Genomic DNA, 18,411 nt, shown 5'->3' on the forward strand with positions numbered 1-18,411 from the left:
ACATAAAAAGAAAAATATGTCTAAGTGCATTTTTGTGTATTACTCCTTTGTATTGTAGATGTCAAATCGTCATTATTATTTCTTGATTTTCCGGGCAGTACTTCCTAATAACAAAGGATGAACTGGTGAGTCTGGAAGATTTGTCTGCTTCTGTATCTGGAGCTGTATAGCCACAGCATGTATTGGACCAGGCATGTAGATATGCCCCAGCATGGAATGTTCTAGATGTTTACCATATGTTGATTGGTGAAAAAGATGTACACAACCAAACACCTATCAAGGAAGGCACGTTCACATGTTCCTTGATACAGAGAAATCATAACTTATTCACCTGTACAGTGTTTAAAGAAATGTAATGCCTTTGTCACAGTAATTGCAATAAACCAGGTAAATATGCAGATAATGGGAAATGATGCACAAGAACTATATTTATAAAGGATATAAAACAATTTAAATTAAAAATTAAAATGAGCTTGCAAGCACAAAATAGATACTGCTTGCAAATGATTTAAACTGTGGTCTACATAGTATAAATATATCCAGTTATATATTTCTGTATATGTAAAAAGATACACACACACACACACCACACACACACACACACACACACACACACACACACACACACACACACACACACACACACACACACACACACAGGAGCATGACCAAGCAAACAATTCAATAATCTGGGACACCTATACTTCCAATGTAGGACATGCCCCACAATTTCTAGACTTAATAAACTTCCTTTGAGCAGCTAGTAAACCTACTAGATGGCACAGCATTCTTGACCCTATTCTTACAAATATGGGCATCTCTTGCGCTTCTCCTCTTGTATCGCTTTCCCTAGTGATGTCTGACTATAAACTTGGAACTTCCTCCTTTAAATTCCCAAAAGCTCCTACAGCAAACCCTACTGATTCTAAGGAGTGTCAACACACTAAGGAATTATCCACTCATTTAGAAAATATGCATAGAGCTAGCAGCTGCTACTAGAGACAAGTTTGTTAGGAAAACAAACCACCCTTGCAGTCCACTTCCATAAATAAATTTTACAACAAAAGAAAGAAACTTTTTAAATTATTTAGTACATCCAAAACCCATCTTGTCAAGAATAATATCAAAAATATTACGAAAAAAACTAAGAATGCTATCAGGGCCACTATAGGAGCTCATGAAGGTAGGCTGGTCTCTGAAGCCAAACATAGTTATAAATACTTCTTTAGCTATGTTAGAAAACTAAAAAAAAAAATACTCCACTGTTCTCTGAACATATTCATAATGAGGCCTCTTATTCTGAGCCAACTGACATTCCCAATACCCTTGTGAACTAATTTACTGTCAACTTTATCCTTGAGACTTCTATTTAAATCCTGAAATACTGGAATCTCTTATTCCCGCAATTATCTCTAATGATCATTTACTGAAAGTACTAACCAAGATGAAAAATACTTCTTCCATGGGATCTGACATGGGTGCTTAATTAATAGTGTTAAACATGCCCTTAAAGGTACATTCTTCAAACTATTAACTTAAGTTTAGATACTGGTTCTGTCATTGATAAGTGGGGCACAGCAGTGGAGATGCCCCTTCAAAAGAGTGATCTTACAATCGATCCAGGTAATTACAGACCTATCAGACTTACAACCCCCATGCAAAGCCATGTAAAGCATTATAACTGACCTCATAAACTGTGATATTAAGAGTCTTGCTAGACTTGACCCCCAACACTTTGCTTTTGTGAAGGGTAAAGCCTGTTTGTTTAATCTAGTACATTTATTTGAAAGAGTTGTGGAGGCTGTAGATGATGACCACACAGTGCATGTGGCGTGCCTTGACCTGGCTAAGGCCATTGGCACCATTCCTCATGATCACATCATATAAAAGCTCCGTATGTTGTAAGGATAGTAAACTGGCTGAAAAACAGAACCCGCACAGTGAGAGTTGCAGCTGCCTCATCAGTAAGAATGAAAATGACCAGTGGTGTCTCTCAGGGTTCTGTGCTGGGACCTCTATATTTTTGGTATTTACTTCTCTGACCACCAAACAGAGAGTCAAGACCTCTAGCAAACAAAGCATGTGGATTATTGCAAACTGGGGTATGTTGCTAAGTCACTCTGTGGTACCCAAACCCTCCAGAATGAACTCTTCCTAGTAAATTCTTAGTGCACTAAAATGGGCTCAAACTAAATGCTAATAAGTGTAGTATCATTACTTTTGGTAGGCAACCCAGCCCTTCATCATACTTTGACAACAGACTTCTATAAAACATAAATGTAGTCAGGGACCTAAGTACTTTGCCTGATAGCTCCCTCTCTTTTTACTGTCATGTAACAATGATTGTCAGAAATCCTTTTATTTAGCCCAGCTGATTGCCAAATGAATATTGTAAAAGTCTAAAGAGGTAATTGCTCCTGTATACTCAACATTGATCAGGCCAGTTATTGAGTGCAATACCCGCTTTAGGATGTACCTCATTGAACATATTAAACAATTAAAAAGACCCTAGTGGTTCCCAACTAAAAATAAGCCTGAAGTTCCTGAGCTACCAAAAGAGGCTAGAAACTCTATCCCTTTATTCATTGTCTTACAGACTTTTGAAGGGAGACCTCTGTCTCGCGTACCACACTATTAGAGACCCAATTATCCTTGACCTGCTGTTTCTCTGCAAGTCCAGGATCTCCACCAGTACTGGAACCAGGGACCTAAATCTTCACCATCAGCTAAATAAAATACGATGGAGGACGAGGTTTATAACCTAGTACCTCCCAAACCACTGGAACATACTCAATCTCATAGAGCAGGAAATCTGGACAAAGTCTTAATTAAATAATGGGGTGACAAAGGCCAAAAATAGGGACAAGTTTTAAATATTGCTCTTACAAATTTAGAAAGTTGATAGAATAACAGGTTTTACATTAGTATGAGTTTTCTGAAGTGTATGACATCTGAAACTCAAATGTCTGTCATTATTTTCTGGCTTCAGTCCAATGATTTGTCAGTGATTTCCTAGAAAACCACAATTATGTGAAAAACAGACCAAAAATATGAGGCAAACATCTGGGCATTCTGCGAAAATCTGTACAGTTGAGAGGTATGACTCATGGTAAGCAGTGCAACTTACTGACTTCCTTTAAAGATAATGACCTTTATAGGTATCCACAAATTCACTCCAGGATTCACTGGCATGGCTTTCCTGGAGAAAGGGGAGGATACTGACAAGACAAGAATGGTCATGAGACACAGTGGCCTTGGAATGTCTATGAAACTATGTATCTGACCATACACACACACACACACACACACACACACACACACACACACACACACATCTCAACTGTCCAGATTTTCAAAGAATGCCAAGATTAGATTTTTGCCTCATATTTTTGGTCCATTTCTCATAAAATGTGTTGTTGCAAATCATTGACGATAGAAGTCACTAAATAATGACATGCATTTGAGTTTCAGATTTCATATTCTTCAGCATATGCATGCTAACACAAATCCTGTTATTCTAGCAACTTTCTATGTTTATAAGAGAAATATTTAAAATTTGACTCTGTTTTTGGGCCTTTGTTCACCCATTACTTTAGCATTTGTCCAGATGTCTTGCATTAATAAGTTGAGAGGTATCACACATCCACACCCCTCCACACACACACATACATACACTGTCTGACTCTCTTCCGTGCACACACACATTATATATAGTTAGATCACCAGCGGAAATTAACTCAGAATAGTACGGAACTTTGTTTTAAAACTGGAAGTAAAAGTAGACTGCCTGGTATTTTCTGAGGAGCTGCAGAAATCCAATGGTTCAATCTACCCAAGGTGTTCCAAAGAAATGAATGAATAAATGCATACATACATACATACATATACACAACCATGCAAAGTCAGGAATATTCCAGAATTCACACTGTTATCATTTGTTGCTTCTTGTTGTAGGTGGGTTATATAAGATCAAAGAATTCAAAATGAAAGCAAAAGGTCTGCTTTTCAAATCCTGTGCAGATAAAATGTTCTTTCCATTCTTAGGGTATTTTACAGCTGCAAAACGGTTGCACTCCTCCTCCTCCTGTTTTATATTACTTGTAACAATGAGACAGCACTCAGATGTCCTGCCCCTGACAATAATCACTCCATGATCACATGGCAAATCATACACTGTTTTCATTCTGAAGTTTATAGCTGGTAGATCAGTTTACAAAAGTATACAAGGGTAGAATGTGCGCTAGGATTGATGTGGTACATTTCTTCTATGAAAACCAAATTCAGCAATTTCTTGCTTTTCATTAATCCACGTAATGCTTGTTAGACATGGCTTGAGCTGGAAGTAGTTAAAACATTCCTTTCACTTTCACAATTGCTGTTCAAGCCCTGCCCCTGTGAAGATTTTCTGTACTGTAGGTGGGTGCTTCAGTACAAGGGCTTGCAGTTTTCTTCAGACGATACCAGAAAACTTGGAATTAAGGAGTTATAAAGGTACAGAAAATAAACACTTTCTTTATTGAGAGCTTTGGAATAGATAGAGGAAGCATTCTTTACTGCTTTGTCTTAGTTTGTCAGACTCTGTTGTTTATGGCATGACAAAGGTAATCTAAAAGGGGAAAAAGAGAGATCCAACACTAACTGCAGACACCAGTTGTAGCTGGGCCAGCCTGAAGTCCATATATACATGCTATCGTTTACGTGTGAAGCTTTAGTATAGTGATCTTTGAAAGGCAGGTTTGTTTTCCAAACAGGAGCAGCAGGTATTTCAGATGAAACTACCAGAATAATAATCTTCTGGGACTGTAGGTTGAATGGGTTTAAAGTTTACCCTTGAAAGGTTCTTGCTGTCTGGGATTGTTTATTATGGAAAAGTCTAAAATGTAGTAGTGAAGAGTGGGGGTTTATGGGTTATTCGTTTTACAGAGTACCATTTGTAAATAACAAAGGGCTTGGGTGACTGTTAGTAAGTAAATGAGTATTTTAGTGACTGTATTTGAGAGTTATGTCTGACTTTTTTTTCAGAGATGTAGGATGAAGTTTCCATTTTCTGACGCCTGTGTAAATCTGTCTGTTATGTGTGCCTTTCTTAGGATTTCTTGCAACCTCTTTAGATTTCACATCAGAAGAAATGAAACTTAAGTGCTTCCTGTTTTTTTTTTTTTTTTTTTCCTGAAGCGTGCAGGGTGCAGCTCAAGTGTACGAAAACAGTGGAATTTAGACAGCAGTAAAATGTGATGCTGTTGTATTTCATTAACTTGAGTTAGTTGGAACTGTGTTATAATACGAGAGGGCTCATGTAGCTGCCTGGCCTCTGTTTAAAACGGTGACCACTGCACAGTTGTTATCTTAGTAAATATCTGATTCCTTTTGCTGTTTACTTCTTTCAAAAAGTAGTGATACCTATTGAGCTTTATGTGTAAAGTTGAGTACACATGAGTTATGGTAGGTTAAGGTAGCTTAACATGACAGAAACCAAGAATAAGGAGAAAAAAGACATGTCATCCATTGCTGTCTGTGTGTTAGAAGGCATTGGTGCCTGTGGAGTACATTTCATGCAAGCCGCTGTCAGTAGTGGTGAGAAGAGTTCATGAAACAATAACTAGAAAGGCTGATCCAGGAAGGAGACAATAACTGTGGAAGGCACAAATTATGCTGCCTGCAGCTGTTCAATGGTACTGGTAGGGCAGAAATGAACTGTGCTGCCTGCAGCTGTTCAGTGGCACAGGTAGGGCAGAAATGAACTGTGCTGCCTGGAGATGTTCAGTGGCACGGGTAGGGTAGAAATGAACTGTGCTGCCTGCATATGTTCAATGGCACGGGTAGGGCAGAAATGAACTGTCTGCCTGCAGATGTTCAGTGGCAGGCGTAAGGCAGAAATGAACTGTGCTGCCTGGAGATGTTCAATGGCACGGGTAGGGGAGATGTTCAATGGCACGGGTAGGGCAGAAATGAACTGTCTGCCTACAGATGTTCAGTGGCACGGGTGCTGTCTGCAAATGTTCAATGTCACTGGTAGGGCAGAAATGAACTGTTTGCTTGCAGATGTTCAATGGCATGGGTAGCGCAGATATGAACTGTGCTGCCTGGAGATGTTCAAAGGCACGGGTAGGGCTGAAATGAACTGTGCTGCCTGCAGCTGCTCAATGGCACGGGTAGGGCAGAAATGAACTGTGCTGCCTGCAGCTGCTCAATGGCACGGGTAGGGCAGAAATGAACTGTGCTGCCTGCAGCTGTTCAATGGCATGGATAGGGCTGAAATGAACTGTGCTGCCTGCAGCTGCTCAATGGCACGGGTAGGGCAGAAATGAACTGTGCTGCCTGCAGCTGTTCAATGGCACGGGTAGGGCAGAAATGAACTGTGCAGCCTACAGAAGTTTAATGGCATGGGTAGGGCAGAAATGAACTGTTTGCTTGCAGATATTCAATGGCACGGGTAGGGCAGAAACGAACTGTGCTGCCTGAAGATGTTCAATGGCACGGGTAGGGCAGAAATGAACTGTGCTGCCTGCAGCTGTTCAATGGCATGGGTAGGTCAGAAATGAAGTCTGCCTGCAGATGTTCAATGGCACTGGTAGGGCAGAAATGAACTGTGCAGCCTACAGAAGTTTAATGGCATGGGTAGGGCAGAAATTAACTGTCTGCCTATAGATGTTCAATGGCACAGGTAGGGCAGAAATGAACAGTGCTGCCTGCAGATGTTCCATGGCATGGGTAGGTCAGAAATGAACTGTCTGCCTGCAGCTGTTCAGTGGCATGGGAAGGGCAAAAATGAGCTGTCTGCCTGCAGCTGTTCAATGGCACGGATAGGGCAGAGATGAACTGTGCTGCCTGCAGATGTTCACTGGCATGGGTTGGGCAGAAATGAACTGTGCTGCCTGGAGATGTTCACTTGCATGGGTAGGGCAGAAATGAACCTCTGCCTGCAGCTGTTCAATGACACAGGTAGGGCAGATGTGAACTGTGCTGCCTGGAGATGTTCACTGGCACGGGTAGGGCAGAAATGAACTGTCTGCATGGAGATGTTCACTGTCACAGGGCAGAAAAGAACTGTCTGCCTGCAGATGTTCAGTGGCACGATTAGGGCAGAAATTAACTGTTTGCTTGCAGATGTTCAATGGCACGGGTAGGGCAGATATGAGCTGTGCTGCTTGCAGATGTTCAATGGCATGGGTAGGGCAGAAATGAACTGTGTTGCCTGAAGATGTTCAATGGCACGGGTAGGGCAGAAATTAACTGTGCTGCCTGCAGCTGTTCAGTGGCACAGTTAGGGCAGAAATTAACTGTCTGCCTGTAGATGTTCAGTGGCGCGGGTAAGGCAGAAATGAACAGTGCTGCCTGCAGATGTTCAATGGCATGGGTAGGTCAGAAATGAACTGTCTGCCTGCAGATGTTCAATGGCACGGGTAGGGCAGAAATGAACTGTCTGCCTGCAGCTGTTCAGTTGCACAGGTAGGGCAGAAATGAACTGTCTGCCTGCAGATGTTCAGTGGCACAGGTAGGGCAGATATGAACTGTCTGCTTGCAGATGTTCAATGGCATGGGTACAGCAGATATGAACTGTGCTGCTTGCAGATGTTCACTGGCATGGGTAGGGCAGAAATGAACTGTGCTGCCTGGAGATGTTCAATGGCACAGTTAGGGCAGAAATGAACTGTCTGCCTGCAGATGTTCAATGGCACGGGTAGGGCAGAAATGAACAGTGCTACCTGCAGATGTTCAATGGCATGGGTAGGGCAGAAATGAACTGTCTGCCTGCAGATGTTCAGTGGCATGGGTAGGGCAGAAATGAACTGGTAGGGCAGATATGAACTGTCTGCTTGCAGATGTTCAATGGCATGAGTAGGGCAAATATGAACTGTGCTACTTGCAGATGTTCACTGGCATGGGTAAGGCAGAAATGAACTGTGCTGCGTGGAGATGCTCAATGGCACGGGTAGGGCAGAAATGAACTGTGCTGCCTGCAGCTGTTCAATGGCACGGGTAGGGCTGAAATGAGCTGTGCTGCCTGCAGCTGTTCAATGGCACGGTTAGAGCAGAAATGAACTGTGGTGCCTGCAGCTGTTCAATGGCATGGGTAGGGCAGAAATGAACAGTTCTGCCTGCGGATGTTCAATGGCACAGGTAGGGCAGAAATTAACTGTCTGCCTGCAGCTGTTCAGTGGCACAGGTAGGGCAGATATGAACTGTCTGCTTGCAGATGTTCAATGGCATGGGTAGAGCAGATATGAACTGTGCTGCTTGCAGATGTTCACTGGCATGGGTAGGGCAGAAATGAACTGTACTGCCTGGAGATGTTCAATGGCATGGGTAGGGCAGAAATGAACTGTGCTGCCTGCAGCTGTTCAGTGGCACAGTTAGGGCAGAAATGAACTGTCTGCCTGCAGATGTTCAATGGCACGGGTAGGGCAGAAATGAACAGTGCTGCTTGCAGATGTTCAATGGCATGGGTAGGGCAGAAATGAACTGTACTGCCTGGAGATGTTCAATGGCATGGGTAGGGCAGAAATGAACTGTGCTGCCTGCAGCTGTTCAGTGGCACAGTTAGGGCAGAAATGAACTGCCTGCCTGCAGATGTTCAATGACACGGATAGGGCAGAAATGAACAGTGCTACCTGCAGATGTTCAATGGCATGGGTAGGTCAGAAATAAGCTGTCTGCCTGCAGATGTTCAGTGGCACGGGCAAGGGTAGGGCAGAAATGAACAGTGCTACCTACAGATGTTCAATGGCATGGGTAGGTCAGAAATGAACTGCCTGCCTGCAGATGTTCAGTGGCACGGGTAGGGCAGAAATGGACTGTCTGCCAGCAGCTGTTCAGTTGCATAGGTAAGGCAGAAATGAACTGTCTGCCTGCAGATGTTCCGTGGCACAGGTAGGGCAGATATGAACTGTCTGCTTGCAGATGTTCAATGGCATGGGTAGGGCAAATATGAACTGTGCTGCTTGCAGATGTTCACTGGCATGGGTAAGGCAGAAATAAACTGTGCTGCCTGCAACTGTTCAATGGCACGGGTAGGGCTGAAATGAACTGTGCTGCCTGCAGCTGTTCAATGGCACGGGTAGGGCTAAAATGAACTGTGCTGCCTGCAGCTGTTCAATGGCACGGTTAGGGCAGAAATGAACTGTGCTGCCTGCAGCTGTTCAATGGCATGGGTAGGGCAGAAATGAACTGTGCTGCCCGCAGCTGTTCAATGGCATGGGTAGGGCAGAAATGAACAGTTCTGCCTGAGGATGTTCAATGGCACAGGTAGGGCAGAAATGAACTGTGCTGCCTGCAGCTGTTCAATGGTATGGGTAGGGCAGAAATGAACTGTCTACCTGCAGCTGTTTAGTGGCACAGGTAGGGCAGATATGAACTGTCTGCTTGCAGATGGTCAATGGCATGGGTAGAGCAGATATGAACTGTGCTGCTTGCAGATGTTCACTGGCATGGGTAGGGCAGAAATGAACTGTGCTGCCTGGAGATGTTCAATGGCATGGGTAGGGCAGAAATGAACTGTGCTGCCTGCAGCTGTTCAGTGGCACAGTTAGGGCAGAAATTAACTGTCTGCCTGCAGATGTTCAATGGCACGGGTAGGGCAGAAATGAACAGTGCTGCCTGCAGATGTTCAATGGCATGGGTAGGTCAGAAATTAACTGTCTGCCTGCAGATGTTCAATGGCACGGGTAGGGCAGAAATGAACTGTCTGCCTGCAGCTGTCCAGTTGCACAGGTAAGGCAGAAATTAACTGTCTGCCTGCAGATGTTCCATGGCACAGGCAGGGCAGATATGAACTGTCTGCTTGCAGATGTTCAATGGCATGGGTAGGGTAGATATGAACTGTGCTGCTTGCAGATGTTCACTGGCATGGCTAAGGCAGAAATGAACTGTGCTGCCTGGAGATGTTCAATGACATGGGTAGGGCAGAAATGAACTGTGCTGCCTGCAGCTGTTCAATGGCACGGATAGGGCTGAAATGAATTGTGCTGCCTGCAGCTTTTCAATGGCACGGGTAGGGCAGAAATGAACTGTGCTGCCTGCAGCTGTTCAATGGCATGGGTAGGGTAGAAATTAACTATGCTGCCTGCAGCTGTTCAATGGCACGGTTAGAGCAGAAATGAACTGTGCTGCCTACAGAAGTTTAATGGCATGGGTAGGGCAGAAATGAACTGTCTGCCTATAGAGGTTCAATGGCACAGGTAGGGCAGAAATGAACAATGCTGCCTGCAGCTGTTCAGTGGCACAGGTAGGGCAGAAATGAACTGTCTGCCTGCAGCTGTTCAGTGGCATGGGTAGGGCAAAAATGAACTCTCTGCCTGCAGCTGTTCAATGGCACGGATAGGGCAGAGATGAACTGTACTGCCAGGAGATGTTCACTGGCATGGGTTGGGCAGAAATGAACTGTGCTGCCTGGAGATGTTCACTTGCATGGGTAGGGCAGAAATGAACCTCTGCCTGCAGCTGTTCAATGACACAGGTAGGGCAGAAATGAACTGTGCTGCTTGGAGATGTTCACTGGCACGGGTAGGGCAGAAAAGAACTGTCTGCCTGGAGATGTTCACTGGCATGGGTAGGGCAGAAAAGAAAAGAACTGTCTGCCTGCAGATGTTCAGTGGCACGGGTAGGGCAGAAATTAACTGTGCTGCCTGCAGCTGGTTAGTGGCATGAGTAAGGCAGAAATTAACTGTGCTGCCTGCAGCTGGTCAGTGGCATAGGTAGGGCTTCCCCCCACCATGCCCCAGGATTCACACTCCTCATTTCTTGATACACTGGAAAGTATTAGGGTACAACCCAACACCCTAATAATGGGCGATTTCAACTACCCCACCATTAACTGGGAAAACTACTTGTGTACCAACTCTTTTGCTCAACGTTTTCTAGAATTCATAAATTCCAATGCCTTGGATCAACTTATTCACACCCCCACCAGGGGGCAGCAATATCCTAGACCTGGTCATTACCAACATGGGAAACCAGTGTTCCACACCAGAGGTCAATTCCTCGTTGGTCAGATCCGACCACAAGCTAATCAGCCTAGATATCCACATCCCACCCCCAGCCCCAATTAGGGAAACCATCGTAAAAAACTTCTCCAAAGCCAACTTCACACTTCTTAAGACAGAAGTGGCAAACTTCATGACACCCATGCAGATGGACAATAGAGGTATGACTGCCGAATCCTACACAAATGCACTTTATAAGCACTTACACGAGTGCATGGATCATGCTATCCCTAACAGAACCAAGATGTTATCCTCCGAAAAAAGGAAGCCAATCTGGTGGTCCTCTGCCATAAACAAACTCTACAACAAAAGAAAGAAACTGTTGCAAAAAAGAGTAAAATCTCATGACTGGAGGAACTCCCTGGTCAACCTCAGTAAGAAGCTGAGATCCCTCATAAAATCCTCCAAAGCTACTTACAAAAACAAAATTGCCACTGACTCTAGACAACCACAAAGCATTCTATAGCTATGTCAAGAATCTAAATGGGAACACTCGGATCTGCTCTGAGTTACAGCACAATGGCACTAAATATACAGAACCAACTGATATTGCCAACATCCTAGCAGATAGGTTCAGTGCTAACTTTACCCCCCTCTCACCCCCTAGAGGGCCCATCTCTATACCGGAAGAATGCAAAGTTCCTATAATCATGGCTGCACAGGTAAAAAACACACTCTTCAAAGCCAAGAACACAGCATCCATGGGACCTGACAATATCCCAGGCTGCATTCTACATGAACTACAGAATGAACTGGCACCCTACCTAAGTACCATATTCAATCATTGCCTCACCTCAGGCTTTGCACCCACTGAATGGCGCACCGCGACGGTTATCCCACTCCATAAAGGGGGAGCCACGACGGACCCCGGGAACTACCGCCCCATTAGCCTGACGAGCCTGGTCTGCAAGGCCATGGAACGTATCATCGTGGAACTCATAAACAAAGACATTGGTAATCTCCAAACTCTGGACCCTACCCAGTTTGGATTTGTAAAAGGCAGATCATGTCTCCTAAACCTGATTGACTTCTTTGAAGAAGTCACCAAAGCCATAGATGAGGGTAAAATGGTTCACACAGCTTATCTAGATCTTGTCAAGGCTTTCGACACCATCCCCCACTCTAGAATTATAGATAAGCTCACTAAACTAGGTATAAATCCCTATGTCACAAGATGGGTTGCCAACTGGCTCACGGACAGAACCCACACTGTGAAAGTAGCGGATTCCAAATCCAACATCAGACCAGTGACAAGTGGAGTACCACAGGGTTCAGTCCTGGGTCCTCTCCTGTTTGGTATCTACTTCTCTGAAGTGCAGGCCAACACAGAAGGTCTTTGGCGAACAAAGTTTGCAGATGACTGCAAACTAGGAGCCATAATCATAACTCCTAACGATGTGGACAAACTACAAAAGGGCCTCACTGAGACAGATACCTGGTGTCAAAGCCATAGCCTGAAGCTCAATGCCAAAAAGTGTATTGTCATCCCCTTTGGTAAAAACTCTGTACCCATGAACTACCACATAGCTGGTAGTCTACTTAATGCCGAAAATGTGATAAGAGACCTTGGGACACAGATGGACAGTAGTCTCTCATTTGATAATCACATCGCCACAGTGGTCAGGAAATCCTTCTACGTGGCTCATCTCATCACAAAAGGATTCTCATCCAGAAAAAAAGAGGTCATTGTTCCCCTCTACTCATCACTCATTAGACCCATTATAGAGTACAATGCCCCTTTTGGTATGTACCTCACAAGACATCTACAACAACTGGAAAGACCACAGAAATACCTCACAAAGAGGATTACTGGCCTCAAACAGATGCCCTATGCTGACCGTCTCAAAAAACTACAGCTTTACTCCATCGCATATCGCCTACTCAGGGGCGATCTCTGCCTAACATACAAAGCTATGTCAAACCCAGAGCTATTGGACATGCTCCACTTAAAGAAATCCCAATCCCTCCGTTCTACATGCTCTAGGGACCTAAACCTTGTCACCACAATAAACAGAACATGCTGGAGGGATAGATTCCTGTCCCAGAGACTTCCCATACTCTGGAACAAACTACCTATCTATGTCAAACAGAGCTCCACATTAGCACTCTTCAAGAAAAATCTTGATGATTGGATGGGAAATGGGAAAATCACCCCGGGGATCACTTTTGTGGCTCTGCTCGACAGGGGCACAGGAAAATAACTTTATTGGGTGGCGAAAGCCAGGGTACATTTTTTGGCTAGGCTTGTATGGGCCCTAGGGCCGATAGCCTAGGTCCTACCTATGAACTGTCTGCTTGGAGATGTTCAATGGCACAGGTAGGGAAGTCAATGGTACGCGTAAGGCAGAAATGAACTGTGCTGCCTGCAGATGTTCAATGGCACAGGTAGGGCAGAAATTAACTGATGCACAGCTGTAGCTGTAGCAGTATGGGGGATTAAAGAGAGCAGGAAAGGAGCAGCACAAAGATTCAGGTGTAATGTTATGTAGTAACTGGGGATGGCTGAACTGATATAGCATGGGCTCAATTTTAGGGGCCCGTTCTGCAGGCAGAGTCTGCCTAGCACTAATCACATTTGCCATATAATCAGGTATGAGAAAAGGAACAGTGGCTGGCATGTGCTCTTGTAAACAAGCTAAAATATGGGGATGGGGAGTTGGTGGGGATACAGAAAGGCAGTCTAAATGAGTAGTGTTAGATCTGCACGACTTTTAAACACATAAAATACTGTACACCTCTTTATAGTACTGAATATGCCATTTATGTTCCAGGGCCACATCTTAAAAAGTATTTGACCCTGTAAATAACTTTTAACTGTTTTTTTTTAATTGAAAAAATGATTAGTGGCTATTAGTGATGTTAAATTCTGTTTGGTAAGTTATCTGATGGACAAACTGCTGCTTCCTGCCGCAAAGTATTTTTTACTAGAATTTGGCTATATTCTTTCTGTTTGTTAGTCTTCCTGCAATAACCCTCAGGAAATATATATATATATTTTTTTAAGCCTGAATACCTCATAAATGTACTGGTCATTATCATACTATTTTCAGATTAAGCATTACAGTTAATGGTAAATTCTTAATTAAAAGCTGATGGCTTATATAATTTTCGGTATGCCTAAAAGTTATATTTTATTGTGCAGAAAATTCAGCAAAAACAGTCATTAAGTGCTGTGCCTGCCAGAAGAGAGAACTGTGCCAGGGCAATTGATTTTTATATTTGTCAAGGGGAGCAGAGAGATTATGAAAGTAGTGATGGCCACATCTACGTATTCCTTTTAAGAAGTGCTGTGGAGAAAGCTGGATTAATGTGTGTTTTTTGTGGAAGAGGTAGTCTATTCCATGTAGCAGGGTTAATGACTCTATAGATGTGTAATTCATGGACCAGTGTTCCACAGAAGGTGGTGAAGGTGTTTATAACATAGAGAACAGTGTGCCTGTAGAGAGAGCTGGGAAGTGGGGAATAAAAGTTTAAATGAAATAATTTAAAAGTCTAGTCTAGTGACATACTTAGCGTTTAGTGCTGAATTTTGTAGGCAACCAACTAAGGTTAGTGAGAGTGTGTGGAGTTATGTATTTAGAGAAAGAAGCATATGCTTACCATTCTTTAGTGAGGTGCTTAGAAATGTATAACATGACAAACGGTAAGATTTAAGTGGGGGAGTTCAGATTCAAGCCAGAGAATGAAACTACTGCCAAGACCAGTTATGTTTTCAAAAGAAACTGCTCTTCTGATGCTATAGGGAGCACTGCTTTATCTGAGTCCACTTCTATTGATAATAAGAATGCAATATGAGGATCAGACAGGGTTAGTTTCTCAATGAGATCACCATGCCTACTAGAATGTTATTAGGGAAGGATGCAGTCAGGCATGGGGTTCTGTAGTCAGCTTTGCTCTTGTTCAAGACATCCTTTATTTTTGCTGGGCTGAGCTAGTGTTATTTATTTTTTATGAAACTTCCACAAATTAGTCACCCTAAATGCTCTTTCTTATGAGCAGAATGTCTTTGTAATATCTAAGAAGGATATGTCATTGTGATGTAAAGTAGATCTAAGGTGATATAAATCAGTAATCAGATTAATGAAAAGAGAGAAGAGCAGGAAAGCAGAAAATCACCATTGAGGTACTGAAGTGAAGACTGGTTAGTGGTTGGAAATGGGTTACTTGCTTTAACCTTGTTGAAACAGTCAGAGAAATAGTTTTGAAACCATAATGACAAATCTTGACTATGGTAAGAAGTGCGCTGTTGAATAAAAAAAAATGAAACCCAGAGTCCTAGACCCTGATCCAGTCAAGAAAAAGGTTCCTGTTGACCCTTAAGGCCCATGGTTCTGTAAAATGTTTTTGGTAATTGAAAGCAAAGTTATGCTACTACTAAAATCTTCCCTGAAGCCATACTATTCAGGTCAGAGGCATCCATTAGTTTAAAAATGTGCTTAAAGCAAATTTAAAGCAAAATATTCTAACATTTTTGATAACTGTGTACTTAAAAGTGATGGGCATGTAGTTTAAGATGACTTTGCATCACATGGTTTTGAGACTGGTGCTATTGTAGCAGACTTTTACAGATCTGGGACTCCTGAAGTTGTTAGGGAGAGGTTGTTAGTATGAGATACGAGACGAAAGTCTGTAAGCTTGCTAATGAAAGCTATCCAAGTAGGGAGATGTGTTTTTAGACCTGGTAACCCTTTGCCCAGTTTTGTTGCAGTGGCTTTGTTGAAGAAAAATGTATAAGCACAAAGCTAAGATCTTTAACAGCCGTAGTTATTGCCGTAGTAGAATGGTTAAGCCGAAGGGAATACCAAAGTCATTGTTAAGGTGTAATAAAATCAGAGCAGGTGAAACAGTACAATGTATGAAACAGAATGAAATGTGAGTGCTCTCTGTTGGATAACATATCGACTGTTCTAAGCTTGCACCAAATTTTGTTGGTGACAAAAATAAGTAATGCTGACCTTTTGCATTCATTTCTGCACTGGGTATAATTCCTAGGCAAGATGGCTTGGATTAGTTGACTAATTTGCTTTATTCATATTTTTGCAGTTTAATGAGAGCATTTGTGTCTTTGTTAACATGTCTTTACTAAATACATTCAGTTCTTACGTAGCCTCTCTACTGTCAAATTAAAACTACAAAGTCATTCTTTATACACTGTATAATTCAAGTACACAGTGTGTTCCTACCCACTGTATGGTTAAAAGCAGACACTGTCTCCTCAAAAACACTGTTCTTCTAAAAGTGCACATTTGTATCCTAGCAACACTACAGTTAAAGCAAGCTCTGTTTTTCTAAAAAATTAGAAGTATCCAGTGCTAGTCTGACAAGCAGAGATGCGCTGTCTACTTTAACTGACATGTAGTGTTTCCCTAACTGCTATACAGTTAAAAGGTACTCAGAGGTCTGTTAACCACATTATAGTTAGTTGTGCAATCAGTTCCCTACCCAGTGTGCTGCTGATGGTGGCAGTATTTACCTAACCACTGGTTTCTTTCAGCTATTTTGTTAAAAAAACAGAGGAAGAATAAGCTCTACAGCTTGAACAAGCAAATAAGATATCTTGTTAAGTCCTCTAAGGATAGCTGCAAGTCTAAATTAGCATCCCTAGCTAAAGACAATCATAAGGCATTCTTTAGCTACGTCCCAAACCTTAAAGGGAATGTGGATCTGTATCAGAACATTGAAGTATTAAAACTTTGAATGTTCTAATATCGAACACTATTCAGCAAACGCTAAGAATAGCGAAGCTGCAGAACAGTGAATTCTTTCCTCAGGAAAGAATTTGGTTGGTCGTTTCTGTGGCTTCGCTGTGGTGGAAAGTTACGGGTTGTGTTCAGGTAAGTGTGTGATTGTTTGTACGTTAGGTTAAGGGGCAGATTAAGTGAGTTAGTATTGGGGCGCGGGTTAGGTGTGTGTGCAATAGTGACAGAATTTAGGGTTAGGGGCAGTTTAAGTGAGTTAGGGTTAGGGCGCGGGTTAGGTGAGTGTGCGATAGTGACGGACCTTAGGGTTAGGGTTTGGGTTAAGGTAAGTGGATAGATAGTAGTGTATGTTTAGTTTAGTGTAGCGTTAGATGTAGGAATTTAAGTGTATGTGTGTGTTTGCTGTTTGTTTGATGTGCTTGTGTTGTGTGTATGTGTTTCGGAGAAGCAAATTTTTTCCACAGGAAAAAATTTGCTGTTCTGAATGTTCAGTATTTTCATGTTTAGATGTTTTGGGGCTGATTTAAATAGCATTCGCTATTTTCATCTTTCAATAACGTGATAGGAAATTGCCGACCTGCTAGCTGACAGATTTGACAATAACTTCATCCTCCTGTCCCCACCAGACATACCCCAAAGCATTCTTGACACCATTCCTCTGCCGAGTAGCTCCAAAGAACAGGTCATACATGCACTCTTCAAGGCCAAAAACATGGCATCTGTGGGACCAGATAACATCCCAGGCTGCTTACTAAACAGTCTAAAACAAGACCTAGCAGAGCCACTTGGCACTCTCTTTAACAATAGCCCAAAAACTGGCTTTGTCCCATCAGAGTGGACAACAACAACAGTAATCCCCTTGCACAAAAAGGGTCATCAACTGATGCTGGGAGCTATCGACCCATGAGCTTAACCAGCATTATCTGCAAGGCCATGGAAAGAATCATCATGAAACTTATCCACAAGGACATAGGTGACCCTCAAACCCTTGACATGACCCAGTTTGGTTTCAAAGGTAGATCTTGCTTATTAAACCTAGTGGACTTCTTTGAGAAAGTCACCAAAGCCCTGATGAGGGTAAAACAATACATATCACCTATCTTGATTTAGCCAAGGCCTTTGACACAATCCCCATTTAGGCATCTTAGAGAAACTCTCGCAGCTGGGGATTAAGGGGTCCAGATGGAGAGATGATAAGTCAGTAAGCAAAGGAGAGTAGTATTCCTGAAATCTGAATTCATCCTCAAGTCTTGGTGAGTACCTTCACGAGGTGGACTGTGTTTTTCACAAAATCTCACCAAGACTACACTGATATATAGACTGTATTTTAAATAGCATACATCATGGACAGAAATAGGTCAAAAATTAAAAAAGATAGTGGGGTGCACAAGACCCACGATAAAAAAGTGCCCAATCCTGGTAGGCGAGCTGGTGCCAGGACTGGAAAAACTGACAGTGTAGAATCCTCAAAATACAGAAACATTCCTACAATTGGGCCAGGCCAGGCCCAGAGGGAGGATGGCCCCCCTGTTGTAGAAAGAAGTAGCAATCCACAAAAATCACAAAAATTGATAGGCCATAAAGACGATAGAGTGGACTATTGAGGATAAGAAAAAAAAATATGTATTGTTACATTTATGGAAAAAGCCCAGAATTTCCAGACAGAAGATATACAAAAAGGTTAAGAGAGAAATTAGAGAAAAGAAAAATGCTTCCACGAGAAAAAAAAA

General features: G+C 42.8%; 1 protein-coding gene across 1 annotated transcript in view; it reads left to right on the plus strand.

Annotated features, from left to right (window-relative positions):
* The first annotated feature begins 4,209 nt into the window (after window positions 1–4,209).
* LOC122810662 overlaps window positions 4,210–18,411 on the plus strand; it is a 231,606-nt gene continuing 217,404 nt past the window's right edge. Inside the window, exon 1 of the mRNA XM_044082231.1 lies at window positions 4,210–4,491. The gene's annotated coding sequence lies outside the window, so the exon portion shown is untranslated. The remainder of the gene's footprint in view (window positions 4,492–18,411) is intronic.

This window comes from Protopterus annectens, chromosome 9.part0 (assembly GCF_019279795.1).
Source record: "Protopterus annectens isolate FY-2018-M chromosome 9.part0, PAN1.0, whole genome shotgun sequence".
Classification (NCBI taxonomy): domain Eukaryota; kingdom Metazoa; phylum Chordata; order Ceratodontiformes; family Protopteridae; genus Protopterus; species Protopterus annectens.